Source organism: Erinaceus europaeus, chromosome 2 (genome assembly GCF_950295315.1).
Source record: "Erinaceus europaeus chromosome 2, mEriEur2.1, whole genome shotgun sequence".
In the NCBI taxonomy this organism is placed as follows: Eukaryota; Metazoa; Chordata; class Mammalia; order Eulipotyphla; family Erinaceidae; genus Erinaceus; species Erinaceus europaeus.
Window position 1 is genome coordinate 96902806 of NC_080163.1, and position 12488 is coordinate 96915293.

General features: G+C 40.6%; 1 long non-coding RNA gene across 1 annotated transcript in view; it reads right to left on the reverse strand.

Moving 5' to 3' along the window:
• Positions 1 to 5995: 5995 nt before the first annotated feature.
• Positions 5996 to 12488, reverse strand: part of LOC132536497 (uncharacterized) — a 39772-nt gene continuing 33279 nt past the window's right edge. The window contains exon 4 of the long non-coding RNA XR_009548047.1: positions 5996 to 8445. This is a non-coding gene — a long non-coding RNA (uncharacterized LOC132536497). The remainder of the gene's footprint in view (positions 8446 to 12488) is intronic.

Here is a 12488-nt window from a genome sequence, read left to right on the forward strand (position 1 = left end):
CTTGATGGAGATAGCATTAAATTTGTAGGTGGCTCTGGGTAGTATATTCATTTTGATGATGTTAATTCTTCCAACCCATGAACATGGAATATCTTTCCACTTCTTTGTGTTTTTAGTCCATGAAGTTTTAACACAGCAAGCTAATCCTAACATGTCTAAATGGTATAATGACAACATTAATACTATTTTCAAATTGTTGAGACAAATCTTGGCACAACTTAAATATCTTTGAGGAAAATGAAGTTAGACAACAAAAGACTTTTGAAAAAGTTCACAAGACATGGTTTTAGAACATTCACTTTTCTGAAATTCTAAATAAATAAACTATATTGCTTATTAGTCTTTCTTATTAAGTAATAAAGTTATTATTATTATTATTTTGCCTCCAGGGTTGTTGCTGGGGCTCGGTGCCTGCACCATGAATCCACTGCTCCTGGAGGCCATTTTTTCCCCCTTTTGTTGCCCTTGTTGTTGTGGCCTTGTTGTGGTTATTATTGTTGTTGATGTTGTTCATTGTTGGATAGGACAGAGAGAAATGGAAAGAGGAGGGGAAGACAGAGAGGGGGAGAGAAAGACAGACACCTGCAGACCTGCTTCACCTCTTGTGAAGTGACTCCACTGCAGGTGGGGAGCCTGGGGCTCTAACCAGGATCCTTACGCAGGTCCTTGCCCTTTGCACCACATACACTTCACCTGCTGTGCTACCACCCGACCCCCAAGAAAGTTATTATAACAATAGAAATGTATTTTAAATGAGAAAAGTAAAGCAAATATTTTTCTTCAAGTCAGTTTTCAGGACATGAATTCTGTGCTTGTCAAAAGACAATTGAGATAGATGTCAGACATTACATTTTTGAAAAATGCTGTTTTATACACGTTGTACACATCATACACTTGGACTTTTAAAAAGTTATTATTCTAACTGGTAATTATTTTTTACCAAATATTTAAATGCAATTTTCCATGAAGCTGTTGTTCTTTCACAACAGAATTGATTTTTGTTTCTGGCAAGTGGCAGAGCTCATTTTGGTGTTATTCTCAGAAGTAAATTAAATGTTAGCCAAACTGGGGCACTTAAGAGTGGGTGGTGGGGAGCCTGGCAGTGGTCCATTCAGCTGAGTGTACATTTTATCATGCACAAGGATCCAGGTTCAACCTCCTGCTCCCCACCTGTAAGGAGCAAGCTTCGTGGGTGGTGAAGCTAGGCTTCAGATGTCTCTTTCTTTCTTCTTTCCTTCCTTCCTTCCTTCCTTCCTTCCTTCCTTCCTTCCTTCCTTCCTTCCTTCCTTCCTTCCTTTCTATTTATTTATTTTCCCTTATGTTGCTTTTGTTGTTTTTTATTGTTGTTGTAGTTATTATTGTTGTTGTTATTGATGTTGTTGTTGTTAGATAGGACAAGGAGGGGAAGACAGGGGTGGGGGAGAAAGACACCTGTAGACCTGCTTCACCGCCTATGAAGGGACTCCCCTCCAGGTGGGGAGCCGAGGCTCCATCCGGGATCCTTACTGGGTCCTTGCATTTCGCGCCACGTGCACTTAACCCGACTCCTCAGATGTCTTTCTTTCTCCTCCCCCCACTCTCAATGACTCTTAGTCCTACATATAAGACAGGTTGAAAATATCCAAAATTCATAAGGGACCCATACAACTCAATAGCAAGAAAAAGAGGGCCCGGCAGTGGCACACCCAGTTAAGCACACATAGTGAAGCACAAGGACCTGAGCAAAGATCCCAGTCTGATCTACTGGCTTCCCATATGCAGGGGGAAAGGGGGAGAGGTTGCTTCACAAGCAGTGAAACAGGTCTGCAGGTGTCTTTCTCTCTCCCTCTTTATCTTCTCCTCCCCTCTCAATTTCTCTCTGTCCTATCAAAAATAAATAAATAAATAAATAAATAAAAATAAAAATAAAAATGGCTACAGGAGCAGTAGATTCATAGTGCAGGCACTGAGCCCTAGATAATCCTGGAGGCAATAATAAGGGAAAGCACTAAATGCAACTTGGACTGGAGTTGGTGAATTGCACCAAATTAAAAGACTCTGTGGTAGAAGTAGGAGACAGCGAAGTGGCCTAAGCGCATGTGGTGCAGAGTGCAAGGACCCACTTAAGGGGGAGGTTTCAGGTCCTGGAAAGTGATGGCAGAGGAGGATTTAGTGGGGGCGGGGTGGATTGTTATGCGGAAAACTGGGTAATGTTACGCATGTACAAACTATTGTATTTTACTGTCAATAGCAAATCATTAATCCCTCAATAAAGAAATTAAAATAATAATATGATTTAAAGTGGGCAGAAAATCTGAATAGACATTTTTCCCAAAGATAGCATAAGGATGACCAACAACTACACAGCAAGGAGTTCAATCTCTTTATTCATCATAGAAATGGAAATTCAGTTGTTGTGATGATATGCCATCTTGTACCAGTTAGATTGATTGTTATTAAAAATTCAAGCAGGGTGGGAATGAAAACTTGTGAAGCAATTCTGGAAAACTATTATATAAAGAGTCCTTAAATAAACAAAAATGTAATTACCTTATAGTCAGCAGTACCAGTCTCAGGCAGTTATCCAAAATATACTTAAACACTAACTTGAGGGGATATACTCACCCCTATGTTCATAGCTGCATTATTCACAATAGCCAAAGAATAGAAACAGCCTAAACTCCCATCAACAGATGACTGGCTAAAGAAGTTATGGGATATAAATTCCATGGGATATTACTCTGCAATCAAAAAAGATGATACTCTGTCCTTTGGGATAACATAGATGGAACTGGAGGTGATTATGCTTAGTGAAATAAATAAGTAAAGAGATGAAAGACAACTACCAAATGGCTTCACTCATATGTTGAATCTAGAGAACCAGTACGTGTGAGCTTGGAGATAGAGATAAAGATAGGGAAAAGGAGAGAAAGGGAGCGGCAATCTGTTTCTAAGACTGTGAGAATGATAGTCGTTATCTTTGGGAGGTAGGACAGAACTTTGGTGGTGGGTGCAGTGTGGAACTATATCTTGTAGTCTTTCAATATTGGGGTGTTTTTTTTTTTTACGTTTTTTATTATTCTTATTTATTGGATAGAGGCAGCCAGAAGTTGAGAGGGAAGGGGGTGATAGAGAGGGAGAGAGACAGAGAGACACTTGTAGCCCTGCTTCACCACTTGCAAAGTTTTCCCCCTACAAGTAGGGGCAGGGGTTTGAAACCTGGGGCCTTGTGCAGTGTGCTCAGCCAGGTGCGTCATCACCTGCCCCTTAGTTTTCCGATATTGTAACACACTATTTTTTAAATGTTTATTTATTTATTCCATTTTGTTGCCATTGTTGTTTTAGTGTTGTAGTTATTATTGTTGTTGTTATTGATGCCGTTGTTGTTGGATAGGACAGAGAAAAATGGAGAGAGGAGGGGAAGACAGAGAAGGGGAGAGAAAGACACCTGCAGACCTGCCTCACCACCTGTGAAATGACTCCCCTGCAGGTGGAGGCCGGGGGCTGGAACCAGGATCCTTACGCTGTTCCTCGCAATTTGTGCCACGTGAGCCTAACCTGCTGTGCTACTGCCTGACTCCCTGTAACGCACTATTAATCACAAAGAAGAGGAAGAGGAGGAGGAGTGGAAGGAAGAGAAGCAGAAGAGGAGAAAGAGGAAGAGAAGGAGAAGAAGGAGGAGGAGAAGCAGAAGACGAGGAGGAAGAGAGGAGGAGGAGAGGAGGAGGAGGAGAAGGAAGGAAGGAAGGAAGGAAGGAAGGAAGGAAGGAAGGCAAGCAGCTTGCAAAAAATGTGGAGAAAACTGAACCCTTGTGTACTGTTGGTGGGAATGTAAATTGGTAGTGGCTATGGAAATTAGTGTGGAGGTTCTTCACAAAACTAAAAACAGAATGACCATATGACACAGTAATTCCACTTTTGTGTTATCTCAAGAAAAGAACAATATTAACCTAAAAAGATATTGTGCACCTCACGGCACATTCATGGTAGTATTATTTACAACACCCCAAACAAGAAAATATCTAAATGTCTACCAGTGAATAAATGAATAAAGAAGATATGATGAGGACCCAGTGGTGATGCACACCTGATAGAGTACAGATGTTAAAATGTACAAGGACCCAGGTTCAAGCACCCTGCTAGGGGGAAAGTTTTGTGAGTGGTGAAGCAGCAGTGTAGGTATCTCTCTTCTTCCTCTATCTCCCCATCCCTCGTCTATGTCTCTATCCAAAAATATTAATAAATTAAAATATATAAAATAAGATATGATGTATGTGTGCAGTGGTATGTGATTCAGTTATAACAAGAAGGAAATCTTGACATTTGGGACAAGGATAAATTTTGAGGCCATTGTGCTACGTGAAATGAGTCAAACGGTGAAAGTCAAGTACTGGATGATTTTACTTAAGGGTGGAATCTGTCAGGGAGGTGGAGAGAGACACTCATGAATAAAGGAGACAGATTAAAAGATGGGTAGTTGGGTGGAGAGTAGATAGCATAATGGTTATGCAAACAGACTCTCATGCCTGAGACTCCAAGGTCCCAGGTTCAATCCTCCACACCACCATAAGCCAGAACTGAACAGTGTTCTGATAACAAAAGCAAACAAACAAACAAACAAAAACTATAGTTAAAAAATTGTTCTCTGTCCTGTTAAATAAAACAAGAAAACAAATTTTTAAAAAAAGATGGGGAGTTGGGCGTTAGTGCAGCAGGTTAAGCACACATGGCGCAAAGCACAAGGACTGGAATAAGGATCCCGGTTCGAGCCCCCAGCTCCCCACCTGCAGGGGAGTCACTTCACAAGCGGTAAAGCAGGTCTGCAGGTGTCTATCTTTCTCTCCCCCTCTCTGTCTTTCCCTCCTCTCTCCATTTCACTCTGTTAGCCAACAATGACATCAACAACAACAGCAATAATAATAACTACAAAACAATTTTAAAAGGGCAACAAAAGGGAAAATTAATAATAATAATATTACACTGTAAATCATTAATCCCCCAATAAAATAAAATAAAAAAGATGTGTAATTGCTATCAGGAATGGGAATGGGAAAAAAGAATGAAGTGAGTAAAAGGGTATAAACTTGTAGTTATAAGTCATGGGGACATAATGTCAATGCAAAGAGTATAGTTTATAATACCATGTTATATATTTGAAAATTGCTGACAGTAAAATTCTCATTATAAAAAAATTTTAAGAGAAACTATTTTTGTAACTATATGGTGATGGATATTATCTAGACCTATCATGGAGGCCATTTTGCAATAAAAAAAAAAATCTGTCAATTATACCTCTATAAGGCTGAAGAGATAGCATAATGGTTGAGCAAACAGACTTTTATGCCTGAGGCACCAAAGGTCCCAGGTTCAATACTCAGTACCACCATAAGCCAGAGTTGACTAATGCTCTAGTGAAGAAAAAATTAATTATAGATCAATATATAAAATTCTATTAAAATCATGTTAATTATACCTTAATAGAAAAAAGTCAAGCAATAAATAAAAACATTTTAAAAGAAAGATATTCATTTTTTAGAAAAAAAAATATTTCATTTATTTATTTTTCCTTTTGTTGCCCTTGTTTTTATTATTGTTATAGTTATTGTTGTTGTTGTTGTTATTGATGTCGTCACTGTTAGATAGGACAGAGAGAAATGGAGAGAGGAGGGCAAGACAGAGATGGGGAGAGAAAGACACCTGCAGACCTGCTTCACTCTCTATGAAGTGACTCCACTGCAGGTGGGGAGCCGGGGACTCGAAGCGGAATCCTCACACTGGTCCTTGCACTTCACGCCACATACACTTAACCCGCTGCGCTACCGCCTGACTCCCTATATTAATTTTTATAAATAGTTTGTCATAAGAAATTAATCTCAGGAGTCCAGCGGTAGCGCAGCGGGTTAAGCACACGTGGCGCAAAGCACAAGGACCGGCATAAAGATCCCGGTTCGAGCCCCCGGCTCCCCATCTGCAGGGAGTCGCTTCACAAGCGGTGAAGCAGGTCTGCAGGTGTCTGTCTTTCTCTCCCCCTCTCTGTCCTCCCCTCCTCTCTCCATTTCTCTCTGTCCTATCCATCAACAATGACATCTATCATAACTACAACAATAAAACAACAGGGGCAACAAAAAGGGAATAAAAAAAAAATTTTAAAAAGAAAAAAGAAAGCAATCTCAGGGGCCAGACAGTGGTGTACCTGGTTAAATGCACATATTACAGTTTACAAGGACTCAGGTTTAAGGCCCCTGTCCCCATCTGCAGGGGGGAAAGCTTTATGAGTGCTGAAGCAGAGCTGCTGGTGTCTCTCTCCTTTCCTATCTCCTCTCCCCTCTCAATACTCTCTCTCTCTCTCCAACAGTAAATAAATAAAACATTAAAAATAAAAGAAAGAAAGAAAGGAAGGGAGAAATCTCAGTTGTACATAATGTATTGCTTTTCCTAGTTCTTTCCTTAGTTGTGCTGGAAAAACCATACTAATGTTTTGGTTTTGCAAGAAATAAAACCAATCTTGTAATTTTATCCTAAAACAGTAGGTGTTATTTCTTTGTCATAATTCAATAAGGATTGGACTGGGATCAAAAAAGATACTCCACATCTTACTTGAACCAAGTCAGTGTGTATTAGTTTAAAATGCCAAAGTTTAAAATGATTTTGATAAACAGGCTTGAAAAACAATATTGTTTGGTTAAGAACGAGGCTAATGAGGAAATTGTAATCCCCATTCCAAAGCCAATGGAATGCAAAGCCACATTTATTTGCATGTGTGGCATCTGTAAAAGGTCCAAGGAATTTTGTCTTTAGTGTTTTGAATTGTTTATAATATATTCTCTTTTTATTCCATCTACTAACAATTCCCAGAAATGATGGAAATCAAAAGATGGAAAAATATAAATGTGTTTGGATTCTCAGAAAAATTGCCAGTTGCAACATCGATTCCAGCTACAGTTCATAAAGCAGGTGATTATGGGGACAATAAAAAATGTCATTAATTCAGTAAATATCCCTTGAATCTTGCCAATTTTATGATAGCGTCCTAAAGTCTGACACTCCAAAATAGTCCATGCCTAATTTTGCAACAAAATTTCACTAATAAATTTGCTCACTTGTAAGCATATAGCTTAGATATTCCATGCTGCAGGACATGAAATATAATGGATAATTTCTTTGACATTATGTTCTATTAAATCATTTCCTAAAGTGTCAAATAAAACAAATCTATTAAAAAATCAACCCTGGAAAAATCACATTGCTTTTCAATAGACCAGTTTTTCATCACACTTTTGAGTTATTTTCTCACACATTTCAGGGTCAGGGACTGCTTCATTAAAGCGTTGGGTTTCAGAACAACCCCATTTCCCTTTGGCCCAGCAGCCAGAGCAGAGCACTGTGTTGAGAGTCACAGGCCATCAATTAACAAGGAACTTGCCCCAGACCAAGAGATGTCTTGGCAGAAAGTCTGTTGTTTATTAAGGTTTTAGTCACATTTCTCATTTACTTGCTTGCCCTGCTGTAGTAAGATGCTAATTAGTTATGATAATGGTTAATTATCTTTGTTTTATGATAGAGGATAATTACCATTTCTCAAAGTTTTCTTTCTGTGCCTTTATCTATCATATGATCCTGTGGGCTTTCAAATATGCAAGAACAGAAATGAAACAAAAACTATTATTTTACAACCTCTCCTAGTATTTCAACTTTTGGAAAATCCTTTAAGACAAATAAAATAAAACACAACACACACACACACACACACACACACACACACGCACATACACACACACAGAGAGAGAAAGAGAGAGAGAGAGAGAAAAAAAAAATCACCTGGATAGTACTTTATCATGCACTTGACCAGGTTCTAGTCAGATCTCATCTGAGCTATCTTTCCTCTCCCTCTCACTTTCTTTCTGAAAGTCATCTCAGAATGGTGAATCCCCAATGACGAAAAAGAGAAAACAAAAAATTATATATGTAATTCTCTAGGAAAGAAATCCCTTTGGAAACCCCTATTTCTCTCCCCAAAAGTTCTCAGGGGGCAGAACCTCCTTTGGAATAACTCCTCATCTCAAGACTCTCTAAGGGAGGAAGTCACTGATCTGACTGATGCATTTGGAGAAAGTGTTTGCATGCTGGCCCACTCTTTGGCTGACTAGAGTGAGGAGTGTGATTTATAAGGTTTCTAAATTCTATTCACTTCCCATAAGTCAATGAACTAGAACAAAATCCATATTTTCAAAACAGTTTTGGCAGTATTGTCCATTGCAGATACCTCCAGGCGTATTTCCATGTTATCTTCATTTTGTGGGCCAGGCCGAGAGCCATGTCCATCTGCAAAAACGTTCCTGAGATCTTCTCAGAGAGGTGGGAGGCCCAGGGCAGTCATATGCACTCACAGGTGGAGTCTGCTACAAGGTCACAACTGAATGCCAGAGGGTGGGAATATGGATGGACTCCTGCAGACATGGGTACCACCTGCAAATATGTGAACAATGATTGTTATCAAAGCAACAATTTCCTCCGAAGAAAAGTTCATTAAGTGCTTTATATTCAGTTGTGTGTTTTCTCAAGAACTGGTAGGCCAGACTCAGTTTCTAAATAGCAGCTGCCTGTTCAGAGCATTATATGGGGAAAGGTAATACAGTGGATAGCTGACACAGGTCTATTGTCTTCTGGTGCAGATACTGGGGTTCTGGAAGAAAGTTGCCAACCACTTTTAAGTTCATTTTAGACTCAATAAATAATCCTGACAGATTATTATATAGACAGATCAAAGTATAAGAATGGAAAAACATACAGGGAGTTATAATGAAATGTAGAACTATGTATTCCCAGGGAAGTGAAGGTATTTATATTTGAAACTCTGCCTTCAGGAAGCTTAAAGAGAAGGTAAAGGAGAGGGAGAGGGAGAGGGAGAGGGAGAGGGAGAGGGAGAGGGAGAGGGAGAGGGAGAAGGAGAGGGAGACATAATTAACAGTCACTTCTTTTGGGGAAGAAAAGATGATTCATTAGAGTGATGTTCACTCTGATATCATCTTGAAGACAGAGAGATAATGTCTCAGTTTCGAGAAACTGGGATCTGCTTCTGGCCTGAATTTTCAGCTTATAAAAATCTGCATGAAAGGCAGCAAAACAGTTTATCTGGACAGTGTGCCTGTTTTACCATAAGCACAACCCAGGTTCAAGCCCAGCCCCACCACACTGGTAAAAGCTCCAGTGTTATGGTGTCTTCCCTTCTCTGTCTCTCTATCTGAAAAAGTCAACCCAGAGCTATGAGGTCCTAGAGATGACAAAATAAGTAAATCATTATTGCTATGATTTATTTATGTATATATTTATTTGCCTTCAGGATTATTGCTGGCGGTCAGTGCCTGGACTACAAATCCACTGCTCCTGAAGACTATTTTTTTCCCTTTTGTTGCCCTTGTTGTTTTATCATTATTGTTATTATTGTTGTTACTGTTGTCATTATTGCTGGTTAGGACAGATAGAAATGCAGAGAGGAGGAGAAGACAGAGAGGGGGAGAAAATGATAGATACCTGCAGACATGCTTCAAAAGCAACCTTCTGGCAGGTGGGGAGCCAGGGGGCTCAAACCAGGATCCTTTTTTTAAAAAATTTTATTTATAAAAAGGAAACATTGGGGCCAGGTGGTGGCACACCTGGTTGAGCGACATGTTACAGTGTGAAAGGACCTGGGTTAGAGTCCCTGGCCCCCACCTGGGGAAATCTTTGCGAGTGGTGAAGCAGGGCTGCAGGTGTCTCTCTGTCTATCTCCTCCTTCCCTCTTGATTTCTGGCTGTTTCTATTCAACAAACAAAGATAATTTTAAAAATTGCTTTAAGGGAGTCAGGTGGTAGCACAGCGGGTTAAGTGCATGTGGCGCAAAGCACAAGGATCCGCATAAGGATCCCGGATCGAGCCCCGGCTCCCCATCTGCAGGGGAGTGGCTTCACAGCCGGTGACGCAGGTCTGCAGGTGTCTGTCTTGGTCTCCCCCTCTCTGTCTTCCCCTCCTCTCTCCATTCCTCTCTGTCCTATCCAACAACAACATCAATAACCACAACAATATTAAACAACAAGGGCAACAAAAGGGAAAATAAATAAATATATATTTTTTTCAAAATGCTTTAAAATTAAAAAAAAAATAAAAAGGAAATGTTGGTATGCTTCTAATTCTGCTTCTAAAAACCCCTTCTGTTTCATTTGGTTTAATCCCCCCTGCTTAACACTGCATTCTATTTACATAACCACTGTATTCTATTTACATAACCACTGTTAACAAGCACTGTCAACCACCCTCCCTCCAGGGCATTGGTGGTTCAGTGGTAGAATTCTTGCCTGTTCCGCCCCCTCTCCTTGTCACATCCTGATTTTCACCAGTCACTTTTCTCTCCACCCTCTCTACATCACATCCTGTTTACACCCTACTTGGCAAGTATATATAAAGACAGCATTGTGAGTTTTAGTTAGTTTAGCTCAGCTTAGATCGTGCTGCATTCAGCATGAATAAAGAGACACTATTTATAGCTCAACCATGAGTCCCTGGTCGTCTGTCTCCGCCCGCGAAGCTAGTCCGACAAAGAAACATTGACTAAACCATAACATAAGAGGGGTACAACTTGACATAGTTCCCACCACCAGAACTTTGTATCCCATCCCTTCCCCTGATAGCTTTCCTATTCTTTATCCCTCTGGGAGTATGGACCCAAGATCATTGTGGGGTGCAGAAGGTGGAAGGTCTGGCTTCTGTAATTGCTTCCCCGCTGAACATGAGCATTGACAGGTCCATACACACTCCCAGCCTGTCTTTCTCTTTCCCTACTGGGGAAGGGCTCTGGGGAAGCTGAGCCCAAGGACACATTGGTGGGGTTGTCTGTCCAAGGAAGTCTGGTCGGCATCATGCTAGCATCTGGAACCTGGTGGTTGAACCAGGACCCTTAGGCCTGTCTTTGTGCTTTGCGCAATGTGTGCTTAACCCACTGTCCACCCTCCCCCCCCGTATTTATTTTTTATTGAGAGGATTAATGATTAACAGTCATTAGTAAATACAGTTGTTGGTATATGTGTAAAATTCTCATTTTTCTGCAAATGACTTTCACCCCAACCTCAGTCTTCTTCCACCATCTTGCACCAGGACCTGACCCCGCCCCCCATATTCATTTACTTTGGTACAATTAACTGAACCCAGTCCAAGTTCTGTTTTGTGTTTCCCCTTCTGTTCTTATTTCTCAATTTCTTTTTTTATATTTATTTATTTATTCTCCCTTTTGTTGCCCTTGTTATTTTATTGTTGTAGTTATTATTGTTGTTGTAATTGATGTTGTCATTGTTGAATAAGACAGAGAGAAATGGAGAGAGGAGGGGAAAACAGAGAGGGGGAGAGAAAGATAGACACCTGCAGACCTGCTTCACCGACTGTGAAGCGACTCCCCTGCAGGTGGGGAGCTGGGGGCTCAAACTGGGATCCTTAGTCTAGTTCTTGCGCTTTGCTCATGTGGGCTTAATGCGCTGCACTACTCCCTGACTCCCCTTATTTCTCAATTTCTTTTTTTTAATTTTTTTAATTTTTTTTAAAAAAGGACACATTAACAAAACCATAGGACAAGAGGGGTACAACTTCACACAATTCCCACCACCAGATCTCCATATGCCATCCCCTCCCCTGATAACTTTCCTACTCTTCATCCCTCTGGGAGTATGGACCCAAGGTCATTGTGGGATGCAGAAGGTGGAAGGTCTGGTTTCTGTAATTGCTTCCCCACTGAACAAGGGCATTGACTGGTCAATCCATACTCCCATTCTGCCTCTCTCTTTCCCTAGTAGGGTGGGTTTCTGAAGAAGCAGAGCTCCAAGATACATAGGTGGGCTCATCTGTCCAGGGAAGTCTGGTCGGCATCATGCTGGGATCTGGAACCTGGTGGCTGAAAAGAGAGTTAACATACAAAGCCAAAAAAATTGTTGAACAATTATGGACCTAAAGGCTGGAATAGTGCAGATGAAGTATTGGGGGGTACTCACTGCAGACTATTGTGTACTTTTGCTTTCATGTATATATTTTGCCCTAGTTTATGGATACGTGTGAACATATGCTCTATTTCATGGGACCTGGTCTATATCTAGGTTTTTGGACTTTATTAGGAACTGGAACGGAATTAGAGAATACTATGAAAAGAAAGGTCTCACCTGAGTAATGAAGCTGAATGGTTGTCATTCCACACCTGAAGTCTCTGGACACAGACTGAAGTGAAGCATGCTGAGGTGGTACTCATTGCGTTGATTAGGTTGGGATCGGTGGATGCAATATTATTTGGTATGAATTGAGAGAAGCATGCAGGAAAGTGAGCCCCACCCTAAGGTTCCAGGACTGGGGGAAATACAGGCTCTATAGTGGAAATGTGAGGTGCCTGTTGTCTTAGGGTTCAAGAGGACAACAGATAGTTATTGTTATACTCACATCATTTGGTAATTGGGTTAACTTTGAAAATACCTGTTAGAATTTGCTGTATCATACCCAAC